The sequence below is a fragment of the Puma concolor genome, chromosome A3 (genome assembly GCF_028749965.1).
Source record: "Puma concolor isolate L17-30 chromosome A3, mPumCon1.1.hap2, whole genome shotgun sequence".
Classification (NCBI taxonomy): Eukaryota; Metazoa; Chordata; class Mammalia; order Carnivora; family Felidae; genus Puma; species Puma concolor.
This window is the reverse complement of record NC_141669.1, coordinates 12,351,822-12,373,264: the sequence shown is the minus strand read 5'-3', so window position 1 is coordinate 12,373,264 and position 21,443 is coordinate 12,351,822. Positions and strand designations below refer to the sequence as shown.

The 21,443-nt window shown below is 50.4% G+C and overlaps 1 long non-coding RNA gene across 2 annotated transcripts in view; it reads right to left on the bottom strand.

Moving 5' to 3' along the window:
- Positions 1-21,443, bottom strand: part of LOC112864334 (uncharacterized) — an 80,975-nt gene that overhangs the window by 46,839 nt on the left and 12,693 nt on the right. For both annotated transcript variants that reach the window (XR_015248885.1, XR_015248884.1), the window contains one exon: positions 16,509-16,724. This is a non-coding gene — a long non-coding RNA (uncharacterized LOC112864334). The remainder of the gene's footprint in view (positions 1-16,508; positions 16,725-21,443) is intronic.

The following is a 21,443-nucleotide window of genomic DNA, read 5'->3' as shown; positions in this document are numbered from 1 at the left end:
CGTCAACACGGTGATTCCCTTCCCAGGAGCCTCCCGGCTCGATGGGCAGATGAGACTTGAGCAAGAGTTTATCAAGAACTGGCCAGACCTATAGCCTCAGACAGAGCCCGTCTGTAGAGGAGTCGTGGAGAGAAAGTTCCCTGAGACCAGGCAAGTGGGGAGGGCTTCCTAGGTGAGATGGCATTTGCATCTACGTTGTTAGCGATAGCCTACACTCAATAAAATGCAGGGAGGTCCGTGAACACAGTGCCTTACACGCATTATCCTTGTGTTCATTTTTCTGTAATCTAGAAATGAGCTCTGGGGCCCATTTGTGGGACACCCACCAACTTTCTCAGGCAGGTAATCTAGACCTCTTACATTAGTCACTTTCCTGATAACACCTGGATATGCTTGGACAGAGGCCAGCATCGACGTGTACATCTACGTGTAATACAATATACAATAGTATTTATGCAGGTGGATCCCAATGGCTGGTTTTGGTGATGCCTCTAACTCAGTCAGCCCCAAATCGCAGCTAGGACACAGACCTGCGCTTGAAATGCAAACCTGTTCTCGTGTGTCATCAACTCCGTCCTCTCTGCATCCAATTGGCTTTGACAACTGGAAAGTTAGATGAGCCATCGGGCCTTTTGTTCATTATCCACACTTCGCTGAAATTATTAAGGAAAATATATAGGTACATCTGCTGGGAAACTCTTGCCTCCCCTATAGTTCAGAATCTTGCATTTGGGGATATTTTGTCGTATTTTAAGTCACCCGATGATAATTGAGGGCCACGTCTGCCCCTACAGTACTCTTTGACCTTCTGGTTTCAGGCATGAACTTTCTTTCTCCTTGTCCCTCTGCATTTCTTTCCATTTGTCTGTCTTTTGGTAGAGTTTTTTTTTTTTTTTTCTGTCTTTATGGTTTTTCTACACAATCCACTGGCCATGTGATGGTTTAAATTTAACTTTCAACTTTCAAATTACTCTGTGTGTGTGTGCGTGTGTGTGGTTTTCCCTGCCTAGAAAGGAAATATTCCCATGGGAAAAGATAAGTGTGAAACGAGGGTGGCTAGGGTCCTATCTTTGAGGTGTCCAGACTCATACAAAGAACTTTTTAATGAATTGTTTTTCCTGAAAAAAAAAAAAAAAAAAAAAAAAAGGAAGACATGTGCAGTCTCTCCCCCAGAGGGTTCTGAATTCTTGGCTGAGGAGGATAGAAAGAGGATGCTTCCAACCCCTCCCCCTTCAAATCCTAAATCTTTGAAAGCTACCCTCGGATCAAGCAGTGTTTTCTTGCAAATTTTGCAACGAGAATTCTAGACTTTTTGACTACAAGGCACATCCGAGCTTACGAAAGGAGTGAATCGCTTTGGGTTTGGGGGGCCCTTCTAGAATCCTTGGGAAGGGCTCCTTTTATTCCTGGACCGCCTTTGATGACACATGACCTTTGACTCTGATCAATGCATCCTCCTCCTGGGGCAGCAGAGAGGAGATCAAATCTCTCAGCGCCCAGAGGAAGAGCCGGCCGTTAGGCCCTGACCTCCCGCCCTGCCCCTAACCTCACTGATAATTGAGTTTTCCAGCCATGCTCATCAGCAGGGTCGAAACACAAAGAAACAAGCCCCTCCTGACTCTGTCTTTGCCCAGATGAAACCTCCAGCCAAATCTGTTCAGCTCACACCAACATCCGGCACCGGAACACTCCGGAGAGCCGGCGTATCTGGGAGACGGCTCCCCCATTCCAGCCTGGGCCCCCTGACGCCACCCACATCCCTGCTGCAGGCTGTCACTCGGACAGCGTTTGCTCCTCCTAAAAGAGTGCTCCGAGAGAGAGGCCCTCGTCTCCTTGAAAGATTGCACGGCGATTGAGAAAGCACCCCCACCCCCAGTGCCTTCTGTAAAAGCACATTTCCCAGACTCTCCTTGAAGGCTAAAAATTTAAGAAACTTTCTCCAGGGCACGTGGGGGGCCCAGTCCGTTGAGCGTCCGACTTCGGCTCGGGTCACGATCTCGCAGTTCGTGGGTGCGAGCCCCGCGTCGGGCTCTGCGCTGACAGCTCAGACCCTGGAGCCCGCTTCGGATTCTGGGTCTCCCTCTCTCGCTGCCCCTCCCCTGCTCACACTCTGTTTCTCTCTCTCAAAAATAAATGCACACTGAAAACAATTAAAAAAAAAAAAAACCTTTCCCTACCTCACCTTCAATCCTTGTAAAATTTCTTATTTTAGAATAAAGGAAGGGATAAATAACCTTCTTCAGAGCACCGCCACCCTAGGTTTGCCCCCCTCGTGGGAGGAGTGGACAGTTAGCATCACGTCCGTGGCCAGCTGCTGAAGAAGCAGGAGGTGATGGCTGGGAGGCTGGTCTGCACCCGGTCTGTCTGTGGCTTATGGCTCACTGGGGACTGGTTCACAGGCAGCCAGAGGAGAAGCCCTCCCTGTGTGGTTTATGAATAATAACAATGCTTTTCCCACCTTGCATTTTTCATGGTCTCCTCTGGCCCTCACCCCCACCCCCACCCCCACCCCCCCCCCCACCGAAAGAACCGTATTATGTCCCAAGAACCCAAAGGGCAGCAGACTCCTCCAAGGTGACCCGTGCCCAGACGAGGTGCAGGGTGAGCTCTGGAGCCAAGGCTGTGGACTCTGAAGCTCATGAACTCTCTGCAGCATCTCCCTGCTTCAGGAGGAGCACGCCAGGGATAGGAGCTTGGAGGCGGAGGGAGGGACCGGGTGTGGAGGGCCTTGGCTCTCTGGCCAGGACTTAGGGCTTTCTTCCAGAGCCTCCCGGAGTAGCTGCTGCAGGGAGGTAATATATGTGCAGCGTTGAACAGTCAGGGTATTTCCCCATCTGGAAACTGAAAAATGGAAAACCTCATCCGAAACAGCACCTTAGCACCTGGGCCTGCCAGACGCGCCCTCCCCAAAGCTGGGACCCGTTGGGATAAAACCCTCCTTGCCATCACCGCTATTTGCCTTCTTGCCTGGGTGGTGTGGAGCTCCTAGGGGCCCTTTGCTACAAGGTCCCTACGCTGCCTGTTTGGATGTAGAAGGTCCGGGAGTGAGGTGCGAAGCTGTATATTTACCAAGTGCCCACAGGTGGCGATTGGCCATGGACAAGTTTAAAAAGAAGAAACACACCATAAGAGCCCCCCCCCCGCCCCCCGCCCCGCCCGGACACTGGGAAATAATAAGGCTCCACCTGCAGAGTCTGAGACGGTAGGTCCAAGGGGGAACCAGGAACCTGGATTTTTAACAGAAACTGAGCCAGGATTGGGGTAGGGTGAGAGGTGGGTCACGCAAGTGCAGGGTCCGATTCTTTATTTATAGGCTTGCTCCGTTGTCCATCATGGATATGCTTACGCTAATTTCTGACGTTCTCTATCTCGGTGTCTGGGCTGCTTGGCCCTCCTTAGATTTTGCACCCTGGATGAGTTCCTCACTCTCCTCGCCCTAGTCTTGGGTCTGAACAAAAGCCCCAGGTGACCCCAAGTCCAACAGCTCAGCACCACCTTCCAAGGTCTTGCCCGCATCTCCGGCATCAAGCCCCTCCACTCTTCACACTGCTGATGGCCTCAGCCATATGCACAGCGTCTGCACCCCTACCTAGTGCACCCCTCCCTGATGACCGGGTCTCAGCCTGGCCCTTGGACATGCTCTCCTGCAACATCCTTGTTTCCTCTGGGATCCTCACTCCTCCTGGCCAGCTTCTCCTCCTCCAGCGCCACCACAACCTCCCTCGTGCGCTAGGAGCTAGGACCCCTGCCACACACTCTCCCATTTAAACCACCAGACACTCAGGGTGCCTGGCGTATGCGACTCAGGATCTTGGGGTTGCGAGTTCAAGCCCCATCTCGGGTGCTTGAATGAATTGATGAGTGAGTGAGTGAAACTCAGGACACAATGGGATGAGCACAGGCTTTGGTCTCACAATACAAACTCAAGCTTGAATCCAGATCCACTGCTGACTACCTTACCACTCCTGACAGAGACTCAGCACTCCCGGGCTCCATTCTTCATCTATAAAATGGGGCTGATCAGGCCCCCCTTGCAGCGTCGTGAAAATAACCAAGTGTCGGCACCACAGTAACTGATGGGCCATAAACTTAGAAAATACTAGGGACCAGCTGGTAGATCTTCCCTTCTCACCATCTTCTGGTGCTCTCTGCTCTCAGGGGTGTGCACTAAAGTCTTCTGAGGCTGCCCGTTGTGGTTCTTGTATCATGGCTAAGTTTGGTTTGATGGGCAGTTAATAAGGCTCAAGGCTGAGACGAGAATCAGTCCCCAGATCAACTAGATGTTTCGCACCATCTACAGCCAGACACAGCAAGGAATTGAGGTGGGTCTTTGTTGAATGTTACTGATTCAACCCAAACGTCAGGATCATCGTCTGGTATCTGAGCTTGTGTGTGGTGTCAGTCTGCCGCGAGGACTCCTAGATACGGTCACAGATAGAGTCTCCTGAAATCCTCCTGAGGCTTCAAAAGTCAAGAAAAAGATCTTCCTCCAGAATAGATTTACCCTGACCCTCCCTGTATTAGTAGCGTTCTCCGGAAGAACAGACGTACAGAGGGGAGAAAAAGAGAGAGAATAAGGAATTGGCTCATTGAAAAGTGGAGCACCCCGTGATCACGGGTGCCGACAAGTCCGAAATCTGCAGGGCGAGTCAGAAGGCTGAAAGTGCAGGAAAGACTAGATGCTGCCATCTCGAGTCCAAAGGGCATCTTAACATAGACTTCCTTCTTCTTTGGGGGACCTCATTCTTTTTGTCAATGCCTTCAACTGAGTGGATGAGGGCCACCCACACTACAGAGGCTAATCTGTTTTATCCAATGTCTTGGATTCAACACTAATCACCTCTAAGATAGATCTTCCCAATGCCATCGAGACTGGTGTCTGACCAAACCACTGGGTACCATAGCCTAGCCAAGGTGACACAGGAAGTAATCATCATACTCCCTGAGTTTACACCACGAAATGAAATCAGCCCCTCAGATGGTCAACATGTAACCAAACAGGAAACAATCATGGGAAGGTGCTCTGTGGGCGTGTGGGTAGGGTCCCACGAGCAAAGGTGCCACTGGGATGACAGCTATGACCAGCCTGCTGCTGGAGAACAACCAGGAGATACCAGGCGCTCTACTAGACTGTAGGGAAGTCCCAAAGTTGCCTGACAGAGTTCTCTCCTCAAAGACGGATTCGTTCACCCAACACTTTTGGCTCTGCAAAGTACCAGGCATCTCGACTGGACTCTGGGGTAAAGATATGAGTCTGACAACAGACCTCAAGACCTCACAGTCCAGGGTGGAGGCAGATATCCAAAGGACAAGAGCTATGACAGCACGGGAAAAGCAGGTCTGAGCGCCTCCACTCCGGGAAGATGTGACCTTGTTTGTGGGGATAAAGAACTAACACCAAACACAGTGATCATCACCCGGGAGATGAATAAGGAGAATTCGGTGATGTACAATGTGAAAATTTTTGCAGCATTTGGAAGCAAAGAACTAGGTGTAGGCATGGCATTAGATTTTAAAAATGCAGTGCTGAGGGGCGCCTGGGTGGCTCGTCGATTAAGCGTCTGACTCTTGACCTCAGCTCAGGTCTTGATGTCAGGGTTGTGAGTTCAAGCCCCACACTTGGCTCTGCGTGGGGCGTGAAGCCGACTTAAAAAAATAAAATGAAAATAAAATAAATGCAGTGCCAAACGGGCGGAAGAAGTAAGAAACCAAAGAATGGATAGCAGAGTGTCATTTATATAACTTAGACATACATTACACAGGGCAACATGCTTCAGAGATGTGCCTATGATTTCAGGGGTGCAAAGCAGATGCACTGAGACAGTCGTCTGTGCAGAGAGGGGGATGGGAACGAGGAGGGATGAGCACATCAGTGGGAAGAGGAGCCTGGCAGGGACCGGTGAGAGATGTCTCATGAACTGAGGACTGTGCGCGACTCAGGCCTCTGCACTGAGTTCTATGGAATCTCCACATTGACCACCGCGGGAGAAAAATGACCATGCAATACCACCTGGTTACAATGATTTGGTCCATGCCTGTCTTCCCTTCCAGACAAGAGGTTGGCAAAATGTGGCCCATGAGCCAAATCCAGCTCACCATCTGTTTTTGTAAATAAAGTCTTATTGACGCACAGCCGCACTCATTCACTGGCAGAGCGCCCGTGGCGGCTTCCACAGTATAATGGCGGCTTCCACACACACTACAATGGTGGCTTCCGGAGTTGCAATGGAGACCGTGTAGCCCGTAAGGCTTAAGGTATTTACCAAGTGGTCCTTTCTAGAAAGACTTTATCAACCCTGTTTCAGACTAAAAACTCATGGCAGGGGCCACAAATAGAGAGAAAGGAGGACCCCGCAAATGGTGAGATGGATACGGTGAGCAAACACCAGACAAGCACACGAGCATCCCAAGACCAGACTACAGAACTCGGGCCGTGAGTAGGGTCATTCAGTTCTTGGTGTGCACCGGGCCTTTGCACATGCTGCGCTTCTATGTGGAACACTCTCCACCCCTGCTTTTCCTGGCTAACTCGGAGGCCTCTCTGGCCCCCGTCCTCAGGTCGTGAAGTGCTGCTGTGTGCTGTCCTTACATTCTGCACGTTCTGATAGTACATGGCACCCTGGTAATTATGTGTTCAATGTCCACCTTCCTTTTTTCACATGGGTGCGGACCACGTCCATTCTGGACTCCAAGCAACTGTAGAACGTGTAGGGGAAGGGCGAGGAATATGAGCAGAAAAGACCGGAGGAGAAATGACAAAAGGCCTGCGATGCCAAAGAGAAGTGGATGCTTTCACCCAAAGGACGCGTGCTTAGGCCTTCCCAATACAAAGAAAACAGTCTGCTCGAAGAATTATTGACCTGGGGCTACAAGGAGCCAGATCTAAGTCAACCCAACTCCCCCCTGGAGGCTGTGCTGCCCTATTCCCATCTTTGTTCCTCTGTGAGACCAAGACTGCTCATAGAGTACGGAATGCTCTATGTCTTAAAGGCTGGTAATGTAGGAAAGCTGAAATCAGGAAAGGGGTGCCAAATTTGCAACACAGATCACCCCCGTCTCCATCCATCTCCAGCCTCCAGGCACTGTTCCGGGGGCTTTACATAAACTCACCCATGGAATCCTCATGACCAGTGATGTTACAGATGAGGAATCCACGGCACAGGGAAGGCTAGCTAGCCTCCAGCCCCGGGTCACACATCTCTCCAGCAGCAGAGCCAGATTTACTCCCTGGGAGCCTGGTGACAGAGTTTAGGCCCGGACCATCACTCGATGCCACCTGTCACGTAAGATCGCTGGTGGCCTTCTCACGTGTGACATTCAGGTTCTTACGTGCTCCTTGGAGCACCCTGTGTGTGGGGGTAGGGGGAAGGGATTCTTAGGCCACCTAGCAGGTGAGAAATCTAAGAAGCCAGGTGCTCTGAGCAGCATTCTAGACTCTTCTGTGCCCCTGCTACCAAACCCCAAGACAGTGCACCCTTGCAAAAGGCAAGTCATTCCACATAGGAAATGCTCGCCCGGTACTAGGCCAGGCCAGGTCCCAAGCTGGGCACCCAGGGGACCAGAGAGAGGGCAAGGCTGGACCAGCCCCGGAGAAGGCCCTGGGCCTGTGGATGGTAGGGCCTGGAGACACATATCCGGAACCACGGGGAAAGTCAAGGTGCAGGGTAAACCCCTAGGTGTTTACGGGTCATTTCCTTCGACGGTTATCAGGGAGTCTTCCTGGAGGAGAACGTGGCTGTCGAGTTCCTGAACTGAGTCCCACGTTCCCACATTTCTTACCCAGTAGCCAATAAAAGGACGCCCTGGGCTTCCTCCGCCCGTTGAAGGAGACTTCATACCGGGCGCCCTGGCCCCGATTCAGCCTCGGTGCCGGCTCCCAGCTCAGCGCAAAATGTCTACACGCGGTCCACTACCCGACAGCTCTTCCGTCTCCAGCCCTATGACCTCCCTGAATGAGGCACACGGACTCTGACCCTCATGATCACCTGGGGACCCCGCTGGAATTCACGGGCTCCGGCCTCTCTCTCCCGGTGCCCCGCCCTGCTTGGGCCTGGGAGCTGCCCGGCATCGGCATCAGAGGGACTGGAAAGGACAGAACCCGAGATGAGAAGAACCCCCGCCCCCCCCCCCACCCCCGCCCGCTCCAGGCTTTCTTTCTCTCCTGGAAGTCGAGCCCTCGCTGGCCTGTCTGGTACTTTCTGTCCTTCCGTTCTTGAGGCTATCTTCCCGAAGGAAACTTTGGGGATTGCACGTGTGGGGATTTGACGACTTCGAGGGTCACTTTCACCTGAGCAGGTCTTGACCCCCTGACACACGAGGTGCCGGCGTGGGGTGTGCAGGGAATAGGGAGATGCACTCTGGTGAAGAGTAGAACTGATTTCCTTGACACAGAGAAGGAGCCCCGGCCTGGGCAGGGACATGAGAAAAGACAGAGGGAAATCTCCCTCTCAAACGTCCCCGCAGAGCCGCAATGTGGCTCTAGAATGGTGTCCCCGCTGAGCTCCGGGAGAGACCTTCCTTCGGAGGACGCCCTCGGGAACCTGATGTGGCACCTAATGACACTACTCTTCAGCATCAGGCCACCGGGGGGGTCTAAAACTCAGCTGCAAGTCGGACCCCTCTCCTGGCTCTGGAGCCAGACGGCTCCACTTTGCCTGTCTCGGCCTCCCGTCTCTTGTCTCAAACCTTGGGCCCTCTGACCCCTGGCCTCTGCCTGCCAACTCCCACCACCTGCCTCGGCTTCTTTTGTACCCATTTATCCGATCGGCCGACGTCTGCCCGTCCCCGAGGACTCCTGGCTTGGTGAGTCCTCGGCAGCGAGGGAGCGGGCTCCAGCCTGGAGCACGGGCAGCCTGGGAAGTCTGTTCTGCTTCCGACCGCGGAAGGCGGCAGCCGGTTGAACCCTGACCTTTGCAGTCATCCGCTGGCCTGCAAGCCAAGCTGCCACAGACACACAGCAGCCCAGGCGGCCACACCATCCGCTTAGCAGTCACCCAGGCCCATTAGACTCCCCTGGACGCTCTCCGGGCTCGTGTTTTGGGGCCTGGGGCACAAGGTAACGACACCAGCATCGTCCAGAAACAAAAACAGAATCTTTAGCTTCCATCCGTTGGAGGATCTTCCTGTTCCCAAATATGATAAGGGAAGGGGCCCAAGGGGACCCCTCGGGTGCAATCTCTGGGGTCTGGACTAGAGATGCAGCACTGAGCAGTCTGTGGGCCACCGTCTTCCCGGCAAGCCTGGAGCGGGGTGGTTAAGAAAGCCCCTCTCCCCTGCTCTGCACGCCCACAGGACCCCGGTCAGACCTCAGTCACAACACCCATCAGAAGTCAACGTCTCATTAACTGTGCAAGGTGATCTATTCTGCTAGAATTTTAGGTTTTTCTTTTTTTCTTTTTTAAGTTTATTTATTTTTGAGAGACAGAGAGAGACAGCGTGAGCAGGGGAGGGGCAGAGGGGGGGGGGAGAGAGAGTCCCAAGCAGGCTCTGAGCTGTCAGCGCAGAGCCCGATGTGGGGCTCAAACTCACAAAACCATGAGATCATGACCTGAGCCGAAACCGAGAGTCGGACGCTTAACCCACTGAGCCACCGAGGAGCCCCTAGAATTTTGTTTTTTTAAAGGCAGGGCAGGTGTCTTCACTCAGGCTTGCGTTCATTCAGGTATTTGTCTTCGTATTCATGTTGTCAGTCAACAGCATTTATTGAGCGCCAACTGCATGCCCAGGCCCCGCCCCAGGCCCAGGGATACAAAGATAAATACGATGCAGTCCCTGAAGCCAGGGCTCCCAGTCTAGTGACAAGTAAATAGATCACTAAACCTTAATGTGACAAGTGCAACAATACAGAGAGGCAGAGGGCCATGGGAGTTCAGAGGAAGAAGCATTTTTCCCTGCCTCAGGAGATCTAGGAATGCATCACGGAGGAGGAGGCTTTTTAACTGGGTTTTGAAGGATGAATAGGAGTTCTTTTGGCCAGAAAGGCACTGTAGTCATGAACACATAACCATCTTCATCGATGAAACCTCAGCATTTCTGACACAGAAAATGCTCAGGAGGGGCTTCTGGGTGGCTCGGTCGGTAAAGCATCTGACTCTTGATTTTGACTTCGGTCATGATTTCACGGTTCGTGAGTTCAAGACCTGTGGGCTCTGAGCTGAGTGTGGAGCCTGCTTGGGATTCTCTCTCTCTCTCTGGTGTCTCTCTCTCGTCTCTCTCTCTCTCTCTCTTTCTGTCTCCCTGCCCCTCCCCTGCTCTCGCACACAAGTGCTCTCTCTCAAAATAAATAAATAAATAAACATTAAAAAAAAAAAAAAAAAAAGAAAATGCTCAGGAACTGCCACATCATAACCAGTGCAGACTCCGTGCTGGGACAGAGAAAGAGGGCACTATCCTCACTCCTGTGCCTCAAACTTGGAGATAGTTTGGAATCCCTTGGGGGGTCTTAGAAAATACTGATGGTCCTTCCTCCCTTAGAGATCCTGACATTAATGGCCTGAGATGCTGCGGGTCATTGGAACTTGTAAAAGCTCTCCGCGTGATGTCAACGTGCAGTCATGTTTGAGAACCCCTCCTTTAGACCAATGCTTCTCAAGCTTAAGGTGTAAATTCATCCAGGGGATCTTGTTAAAATGTAGTTTCAAGGGACACCTGGGTGGCTCAGTCCGTTAAATGTCCAACGGTTGGCTTCGGCTCAGGTCGTGATCTTACCATTAGTGACTTCAGTCCCCGCGTCGGGCTCTGTGCTGACCGCTCAGAGCCCGGAGCCCGCTTCGGATTCTGAGTCTCCCTCTCTCTCTGCCCCTCCCCCACTTGTGCTCTGTGTCCGTCTAAATAGACATTAAAAATAAACATGTCTAAATGAACATGAACATTTTTTTTTTTCAAAAATAAATAAAATGCAGCTTCAGCTGGGACAGATCCGAGGTGGGGCCCGAGAGCCTACGCTATTTTATTTTGAGAGAGACAGAGAGAGCGTGAGCGGGGGAGGGGCAGAGAGGGAGACAGAGAACCCCAAGCAGGCTGCACACGGTCAGCGCAGAGAGCTCCACGCGGGGCTCGAACTCACCACACCGTGAGATCGCGACCTGAGCTAAAGCCAAGAGTCAGACGCTTAACAGGCTGAGCCACCCAGGCGCCCCGAGAGCCTACGTTTCCAACAAGCTCCTGGTAAGACAGAGACCGCTGGCGCGGGGACCACACTTGGAGTAGCAACTCTCTTGAGGCTGAATCCCCAAAGCGATTCGGCAGACCTCAAGGTCCTGCCTGCACCCCGGAGCGGCGGTTCTGCTCTCCCGGCACTGACCTTCGGCTCTGGATCGGGGGCGGTGCTGGGTATTGGTGCTTTAGGCGCTGGCACGGTGTACCTGTCCCCGCCAGCTGCCCGCGCGGCTGCACTCGAGGCCGAGGCACAGCCGAGGGGGCCCGGGCGGGCCAGCTGACATCCCAGTGCACGGGGTGGCGGCTGCTTTGGCAGGAGCTGCCTGCTGGGTAAACATTGTTCTGGGTTTTCTCTTTTTTTCTCTTCAAACAAGCCCTTCCCAGCGCCGGCCACATAACCCTAAACAATGCCCCTCTGTGCTGTTGACACAAAGGCACAAATGGTGTCATTCCAGCCCAGAGATAAAACTCTGATCCTCCCATAATGGGGGGCATTTCCTCTTGGAAAGAACACCAGCAGATCAGGAAATTCAACAAGCCCCGTCTAAACTCTGCCCTCCGGCTAGGCTCAGGTTTTTTTGTTGTTTTGGGTGGATTTCTGTCTCCCCAAAGCTCTGCTGGTTTCATGTGCCTCCGTCAGCAGGTATGTAAGCCCCAGACAATGGCCTCTTTCTGCAGACAATGGTCAGCGTGAGCAATGTCGCAGGAGGGCAGGGCTTGAGAAGGGACAATCAGCTTTCAGAATCCCGTGGCCGAGTGGGTGCTGCAGGGAGGGACCTGCTGTCACCAGGGCAGCTCTCCTCAAAGGCACCATTTATAGGACCCGCAGCCCCGGAAAAATGGATGCTTGGGCCGCGCGGAATTGGGGGGCCGCCCGCTCGCTGCAGGCTGACCCCCGTTCCCTGCCGTGTCGGCCTCCCCGGGGCGCCTGCAGCCCCCGCCTCTGCCGTGCAGACTCTGTTTAATGACAACACCGGCACCCCCAAAGTAGAGCGAGGCCTGCTGTCCCCCCGCACCGTGCCTCCTGCAGTACCCAGCCCGGGGCCTCCATTGGCCGGCTCTCCAGAAAAGAAAGGGCTTATTCATCCCCTAAGGTGGAAGCTCGCTTTCTCTGGGGGGAAATTGTGTAACCGTTTTGTAGTGGAATCCGCTGCAGTCCTCAAGGTCTTTCGGAAAAAGAAAAACAGATAAGGGGCGGAGGTTGGAGCTGGTGCCGGCGGTCTCCTCCTTAGATTTGCTCACTGCGGAACAATTTTTCTGACAGAGGCCAACAGGCCCGAACGTCCTATCAGCCAGGCCCTGGATTTCAAGGACCCTCTCGGCAACTGGAAAATTAAAAAGAAACTTTTTGGCAGACAGCCATGCCTGCAAGCATGCATTCGCTCCCCTAGCACAATGCCTAACACCCAGTAGGCGCTTAGCAAACATTTGTTGAATGGATGAAACGTTTTGTAATGTTGGATTCTATCTCTCCGGCTTAAAACGCCTTCAGTAGCTCCCTATTGCCTACAGTATAAATTTCATTTTTCTTCACACGGTCGACAACTTGTCCCCTGGCCCCTCCAAGACCTCTCCAACCTCACCATCACCCCTGTGTTCCCCCATTTGTCCCCGACACACACACAAACGCATACACACGGTGCCCCCAGCTTCTTGCGGCAACACATTGTTGTAGACCCTAGGCCTTTGTCCCAGCTCTCCCTGGGTCCCAAAGCCCTTCTTCCCAAGCTTCTCCAGAGATCTGTTGGGCTCCTCCCCCAGCAAGACTCGCCTCTGGCACCTGCTCCTCCTCTTAAAAGCCATCATGGTGCTTCTGACTCCACAGCCTTGCTCTTGAACGTGACCCTATCGTGTCATATTTATCTCTCCTGACTACACGTGGACTCCTTGAGAGCAGGGACTGCGTCCGATTTAGCCCCATATGCCCCGTCAGGGCCCAGGGTCTGGTCCATCATCAGTTCTCAGTACCTGGGGGACCATCTAGTTCTGGTGTGCCCAGGACATTCCTCATTTTAGGACTGAAAGTCCCACGTCCCAGGAAACAACTGGGTCCTAGGCAAACCAGATGGTTGGCCTTCCTATTGATAAGTGAGTAGTGAGTGAATCAGTGTCCAAGTTTCCATTCATCGATTCATTCATTCCACACTTGTGAGCTGGGTCCCCGCTTATCCAATTTCAGGGCATTCCCACAGCTAGGCAACCCCACATCTCTTCGAAACAACCCCACTAACCGGCATTGTGAAAGGATGAGTCTTTGCGGTTGAAAGAGCATGAAGTCCATTAGGCATCTTTCCGTGGCCCTTGGGGTCTTCTTTTTGGGCAACCAGCCACCTTGTTTTTAACACACCTGTTGACATCTGCCTTACCTCCCTGAACTTGCCCCGGGTCTCCCAGTCAGCTGCCCTCAGAAAGGGTGAGAGCTCTCTAGCCTTGCAGCCTCACAGATGAATTGTTATCCAAGGTTTTACAAGTCAAAAGGTATATAGGCACTGGGGTCCCCTTCCCAAAGCAGCCCCCAGCCCCGGGCCCTCGGGGCAGGAGCAATTGCAGCCAGGACCCATTTGTCTGCTCAGCCTCCCCCAGACCCTCAGACAGCCCAGACCCATCTGTTTCCCAGTTCGAGGCCAAATCAAGCTACGAAAGGATCAGGCTTCATTTGACCCGAGACCGCTGGGGCACCGCCACCTCTGCCCTAGCTTGACCGGACCAGCCTTAATCCCCCTCCCTCCTTGGTGGGCTTTCAGGGGCACCATCTCCCCTGCATGGTGATTCCAGAGCTCCTGAGAAGTGTGACCCAACGGAAAGCCACAAAGACTGACACACCCGGTTTAATACCAGCTCAGCCATGTAGCTGGTAAGTTACAACTTCTCTTGTGCCGTCTCATTGGAACAGGGAGCTTCTTGCGTTTATTTGTTTGTTTATTATTCTTTAAAACTGTATTTATTTTTGAGAGAGAAAGAGAGAGAGCACAAGCAGGGGAGGGCCGGAGAGAGAGGGAGAGACAGAATCTGAAGCAGGCTCCAGGCTCGAGCTGTCAGCACAGAGCCCGACTCGGGGCCCGAACCCACAAACTGTGAGCTCTTGACCTGAGCTGCAGTCAGATGCTTAACCGACGAAGCCACCCAAGTGCCCCATAAACAGGGAAATTCTTCATGTCCACTTTGTAACATCACTTAAAGATTATAGGAGAGGGGCATCCAGGTGGCTCAGTCGGTTAAGTGTCTGACTCTTGGTTTCAGCTCAGGTCATGATTTCACATTCATGAGCTCAAGCCTTGTGTCGGGCTCTGTGCTGGGTGTGGGGCCTCTTTGGGATTCTCTCTCTCTCCCTCTCCCTCCCTCTCTCTCTCTCTCTCTCTCAAAATAAATAAATAAACTTTACAAAAAATATTGAAAAAAAAAGATTACACGAGATCGACAAGGCATCCAGATCGGGGTTTGGCACACAGTGGGTGCTTCGAAACGTACTTCTCACACCTTCGATGCCAAGGGAATAAACAACCATTTGAGTGAATCCATTTGGCACCTTGGAGCCATGCCCATACTTTCTGGAAACTCCCTCTGCTGAATGAAGAAGAGACAGGGTCACTGGGCAAGGTCACCAAGTTCTGCCCCTTTTATTTTATTTTTTTTTTTTATTTTTTTTTTTTATTAAAATTTTTTTTTTTTTAAAGTTTTTTTTTTTTTTTCAACGTTTATTTATTTTTGGGACAGAGAGAGACAGAGCATGAACGGGGGAGGGGAAGAGAGAGAGGGAGACACAGAATCGGAAACAGGCTCCAGGCTCTGAGCCATCAGCCCAGAGCCTGACGCGGGGCTCGAACTCACGGACCGCGAGATCGTGACCTGGCTGAAGTCGGACGCTTAACCGACTGCGCCACCCAGGCGCCCCAGCCCCTTTTAAAGTGTCCTTTCCCCTAGCAGGACGACCCAAGTTGCAGAAGCTGTCCCTATCCAAGATGGACAAAAGTCGTAACTTTACGCTGGAACATTCCAAAAAATCTTTGGTTAACAAAAGACAAGAAAAATAAATATCAACAGATGGATTTCTTTTTAATTCTTGCCCTAAAAATTTATAATAGAAATGTTAAAATTTCTTTTAATTAATTTTAAAATAATTTAAAATTATTTAAATTAATTAATTAAAAAATATTTACCATGAGGCAAATATGAGGCATCTCAATGCTAAGATTTGGAGGTCTCCCTTCAAAGAAACAATAGTTTAAAATCCTTCTCATTCCTCATGGAAAAAAAATTACTTCCTTTCATCCAAACCCAACTCCTTGATTCTCCAAAGGTCACGAGTTGTGGGCATGAGCACCTACCTTTTAAAATGCATGTATTGGGGCACCTGGGTGGCTCAGTCAGTTAAGCGTCCACCTTCGGCTCAGGTCATGATCTCACCGGTTCATGAGTTCAAGCCCCGCCTCAGGCTCTGTGCTGACAGCTTGGAGCCTGGAGCCTGCTTCGGATTCTGTGTCTCCCTCCCTCTCTGCCCCTTCCTCGCTCTCACTCTGTCTCTCTATCAAAAATCAATAATCTAAAATTTTAAAAATAAAATAAAATAAAATGCATCATTTAACCAACCTGGGCTATTCACACTGCACACGCTGCCTTAGTACACTCCATTCACACAACCCCTTGCTCGCTTCTCAGTTTCTTCCCCTCCATATAATCTTAATGCCCCTATTTATTTCTTGCTTGTTTCTAGGAACACTTTGACTTTTTTATTAAGTCAAAATTAATAGCTTTGCACCCTAAGAATGAGCTACAAAACTGTGTTATTTTTGGAAAGTCCTTCTAAGGTTTGGTTTGGCTGGATTTGATTCGGTTTTTTTTTTTTTTCTCAATGGTAGCCCTGAATTAATGACTGTAGGGAATCTCTGTTAGAACATTGAAGGCTGCCTGGGCTCACACGTGTTTAAAAATGCTTTGTGTGTACGAGCACACACAGGTACAGGAAGGGTGAAGATCGTAGCTCAAGAATCATGCAGCAGACATAGCACAAGGGAGCTCTACATCAACAGCAGGTGCCTTCTATCATCTTCTACGTTATTGCAAGTCAAGTTGGAGAAAAACTGGAAATTAATTGGAAGAGCCATAAAGACAACATCAGGAACATCACTTCGCTTGCTGTACTCATTTTTTTTCCCAATTAGTTTTTGGAAATACTTGCTTTTCTTTTGTGCTAATTTCCGAGTAATTGTCCACTTTGGAACTCTTACAAAATGGGTAGGTATTTGAGAACCATGATGACCTGTGACCTTTGACCCAAGGTGATCTTTACTGGGGGGATCCATGAAAGATTGATTTGAGCAGAGCTGAGTTAGACAAACAAGCCATTCACGTACCTTTAAATCCGGAGGCAAATCAGGTAAAAATGTTAGCAACCTTTGTGGCCTGGAATTTCCTGCCCCCATAGTCAGGAATTAGGACGATACTGCTCCTAGCCTCTGCAAGTATTGATGAAGATGTTTCTGGATCTTTCCCTTCAAATGGACCCCTAGAATAATCCAATGGAGCATACGAGGTCCCGTCAACAGGTAAGCAGGCTTCTTGACAAATAACTTTAAAAAAGAATAGAAAAGGGTGCCTTTTACATTATTTAGAGCAATAATTCTAAATGTTTCCATCACAGACATATTGAATCAAAGGAATATTCAATCCTTCTTCCAAAGAGTCCAAGTTTTAGGAAGACCTTTAATTAGCGTCAAAACACGGGAAAATGGGAGTTTCTGACGGGGCTGAGTTCCTGGGAGCCATGCAGAGAGGACAGGATCACAACCTGAGAGAAACTGCCCAGTGCTGTTCTCTAGTGAGGGGTCCTGCGTCAGGGCGGGACGGCAGCTACACGGGACAGCAGTTACAAGCATTTGTGGCTGGCCTTACTGCCACTCCAGAAACTTCAGTCGCTGTGGAATTGCCCAGGCTGGGAGCTACTGACCTTGACGCCTCATTTCCACCATCTCTGAGCCCACTGACCAAGCTGAGGAGACAAAGTAGGTGGAGAGGGAGGGTTTAGGAGGCGACATGCGGGCTGCACGTTCATTTTCTCTGAGGAGTATTTATGTTTAAATGTAGGGGACAAAACCCAACTGGATCACATTAACGAAAATTTTAAAACAGAGAAGCATCAGGACACCTGGGTGGCTCAGTCAGCTAAGCAGCCAAATCTTGGTTTCAGCTCTGGTCATGATGTCACGGTTTGTGGGGTTGAGCCCCGTGACAGGCTCTGTGCCACTAACACGCAGCCCGTTTGGGATTCTCTCTCTCTCTCCCTCTCTCTTCTCAAAACAGATAAACTTAAAAAACAAAACAAAACAGAAATGCATCGATACTAATGCGATGTCCTACATTATTCACATGCACACCCTCTATGGATTCCTTATTTGCAAATTTCCCTACTCACTAAAACGCATCTGTAACCTCAAAACCGATGCTCAAAGAACTTTCATGGTCATTCACTGACATGCACAAAGTGACGAGTTTGAGTGACCCTACATTCGGGTTCCCAGCCAAGGCAAACCAAGGAGAGTCTCTGCCTTCTTGTTTCAGCTCCATACTGTAAATAAATGGCCCCTTGCCAATCTATTTAGCGCAATGTTTTTTGTATTTGTGTGCTTCCTGTTGGTGATTTCACTGTTTAAAATAGCCCCCCGCCATAATGCTGCAAGTGTTCTCAAGAGCCAGGAAGCTGTGATGTGTCTTATAAGAAAAAGTACATGTGTTAGAAAAGCTTCATTAAGGCAGGGGCCATAGCACTGTTGGCCATGAGTTCTATGTTGATGAATCAACAATAGATATCAAATAAAGTGTCTTTAAACAGAAACACACATAAAATAAGAATAGGAATTGGTCAGTTGACAAAAATGCTATAAACAGAAGCTCACAGGAACCTAACCATGTATTTCTCCTAAGAACAATGGTCCTGTTCACTGAGTCAGTGTTTGAAGTGACTTTGTAGAACACTGCCATGAATATTGAGGACCAATTGTACTTAAAATTTCATTTCCTGGGGCACCTGGGTTGGCTCAGTCGGTTAAGCATCCGACTCTTGGTATCAGCTCAGGTCATGATCTCACGGCTCATGAGTTCGAGCCCCACATTGGGCTCCTCGCTGATAGCACAGAGCTTGCTTGGGATTCCCTCTCTCCCTCTCTCTCTGCCCCACCTCCGTGCTTGCTCTCTCTCTCTCTCGAAATAAATAAAAAACTTTACAACGTTTATTTATTTTTGGGACAGAGAGAGACAGAGCATGAACGGGGGAGGGGCAGAGAGAGAGGGAGACACAGAATCGGAAACAGGCTCCAGGCTCCGAGCCATCAGCCCAGAGCCTGACGCAGGGCTCGAACTCACGGACCGCGAGATCGTGACCTGGCTGAAGTCGGACGCCCAACCGACTGCGCCACCCAGGCGCCCCAATAAAAAAACTTTAAAAACTTCTCCTTTCCTGCTTGCTTCAGTTACTATTATAACAAAAATACTTGGCAACACGATCCTATAACAAGGCTTCTTTGTGTGAATAAACCATCTACTTAACCATTCCTTTATTGTTGGGCCTTGGGTTGTTTCCGATATTTCAACCTTATAGACAAAGCTGCAGACAGTATATGGTGTAGGCATTCCACAGGGACACTTATCCATCTTATCTTTGTCGGCATCCCCAGCACAAACCTCAGGGCTTGACATAGAGTTCATCTCAAATAAATGTTTGTTGAGTGAATGAATAATGTCAGGTTGAACAATGATGGTTAAAGACCATCAGTTCAAGATGGAAGTCTTAGCAGGTGCTCAATACATGCCTGTTGTCTGACATATTAACATCTGCTGATCACCCTGTATGTGTTTGTAGCTAACACCAGGCCTGCATTCTTACTCTCATCCTCCTGTTTAATCCACGCCACCTTCTGAGTTAAGTTTGATTAGCCCCATTGTATGTAGAGCCACACAGCTAAGTGGAGCCACCACCATGCTTCTAGCCCAGGTCTCAGTGACTCCCAATCCTCTGCTCTTTCTGCTTCACCAGGCTGAAGACCTCGGTGTGTGCTGAGCTATGTGGGCACAGCTCTAGAGCCATGGGATCAGGGCGAGTGGATCAGTCAACCCTCTACAGGGCCCGCGGGACATCCAATGCCTGAGGCTCTGCCTTCTCCCCACTCCTTATAATTCTGCCACCTGAAGTCCTCCTTTCTCCCATAACCACACAGGCTGGACGTGGTGGGTGGCTGTCGCCATGCGTCACTCCTGGGCCTTGCCCTCACAGAGGTACTTGGTGGGCACTCAGCCTTCAATGCTGGGGCCCATGTAAACTGAAACTCATACCTGACTTGCCCGTGCTGTGGGAATGGATGTGATGAGGCAAGCAAGGCAGAGCCTATTGGATTCCAGAAGCTTTTCAAGGTTGAGGTTTTGAACTCCTCTTTTGATTTGAGTGGGTCGGAGTTGGGAGTGGGATGGGGGCAATGTTGGGGCATTCCTTGATATTTATAAAAGATGAGGCAGAGATGGAAATAAGCTTTGTCCATTTGATCTGCATTTCAAAAATAGAGGGATCGCCTCAACTGGTAACTCCCCAGCCAGGGAAGGATGATGGGTATTAGGCATGAACCTTAAGGTTGGTAATTGTTAATAGAGTAACTCAGATATGGTGGCGAGTCCCAGGGCAGGGGTCAGAGGACTCTTGCAACTTCGGAGGCTCACCAGTTGATCCGTCAGTAACCTTTCCCATTTTACAAAACAGCTACACGCCATTCTGTTCTCTGTTTCACGAGGCTGTCAGGAAGGAAAAGAGAAGATGGTGTTCCCTGTGCTGAGAATGTCTGTGCCTCTTAGCTGTCGGGGGCACTCCCACTCATCTGACTCGCAAGACCCAAGGCGAATGTTTTCCTTCTCTGAAGACTTCTTTGGTGGAACTCTCCCAAAGTAGCCACAACATCCCCTTTGTCATATAGCGCCCCACGTAGACTCATTGTTTGCAACAAGCTGCCCTGAAAACACGGGCTTATTGTGTCTGTCTCTCCTGGGGGTAGAGACCATACCTAATCCACTGTCGGTCCCCAGCAACGTCTGCCACGTAGAAGGTGTTCTGCAAGCACTGAACGAATGAGTGGGAAAAGGCAGAGATCAGCATCTTCTTAAGAAGTTGCAGTATCTTTCTGCACGTTTCTTTAAGTGCCCTCAAAATTCACAGTGCTGTCTTGAAGCGTGGAGTCTTTGAAGGGGATGTCAATGCTAGTTTCTCCTACCATGCAGGAACCCTTTTTCAGCATCCCAAGAGAAGTAGTTGTTCCATATCTCCCCTGGACATCCCCAATGATTGTAAGCAGGGGGAATTATTCGTGAACCCTGCCTTTCTGTGGGTACTCTGACTTCTTCATTACCAAGGGCCCTGAGTTCTGGAAGACGGGGAAACAATCACAGTTATAACAATCATGATTTGTTGACGGAAACGTTCATTATACAGCTAACAGTGAGTACTGAGGTACCATGTACTCTTCTTGGTGCTTAATTCACTGAATCTTCATTCTACCCTCCACCAACCCTACAGAATGGTATGATTGTTAGCTTCACTTCATAGACAGGAAATTTGAGGCCCAGAGAGGTAAAAAAAAAAAATAATAATAACTTGCCGAAGGCCACGCAGTAAACTGCAGAGCTAGGGTCAGAACCCAGGTGATCTAGCTCTAGAACCTATATTCTAACTACCGACCTCTGCTTCTCCATAGAAGTGAGTGAACGATGTTGAGGGTGCACGGTGCACTTGGCATTACATCGGCCCTTTTCCATATATGAACTCTGTCATCACTGGGGACAATCCTGTGACTCAGACAAGCGAGTGTCCCCATGGAACAGGTAAAGCAACATTCCAGCCCCGACCCCCTATGATACGTGTCACGCGTCCCGTAGGTCGGCTAGGACCACCCCACGAACATTGCCTTGGATAGAAGGAGACGGTGTCTCAGAAAACACTTCTTCCTGGCTACACAGAAATGTAGTTTCTATGAATTCATTTTGGACCTGTCAACATATACCGGGAACGTCCAAGGAGTCTCTTTTCTGCTCTTAGCCTCAGTTTTCTCACTTATGAAATTTGGAGACCAGACCAGGGCTCTAAGACCCTGTCCTACCCTGGCATCGGGCTCTGCTGCCCTGAGGTCTATGCGAGAAGAGAAGGGCAGGGGGAGAGGGAGGGGAGGGAGGAGGTGGGCAGAGTTGGCAGTTACTGGAGAGGCAGCAGAGCCCCCAGGTCTTAGAAATGGGCAGAGGAGAAGAATCTACAAAGAGCG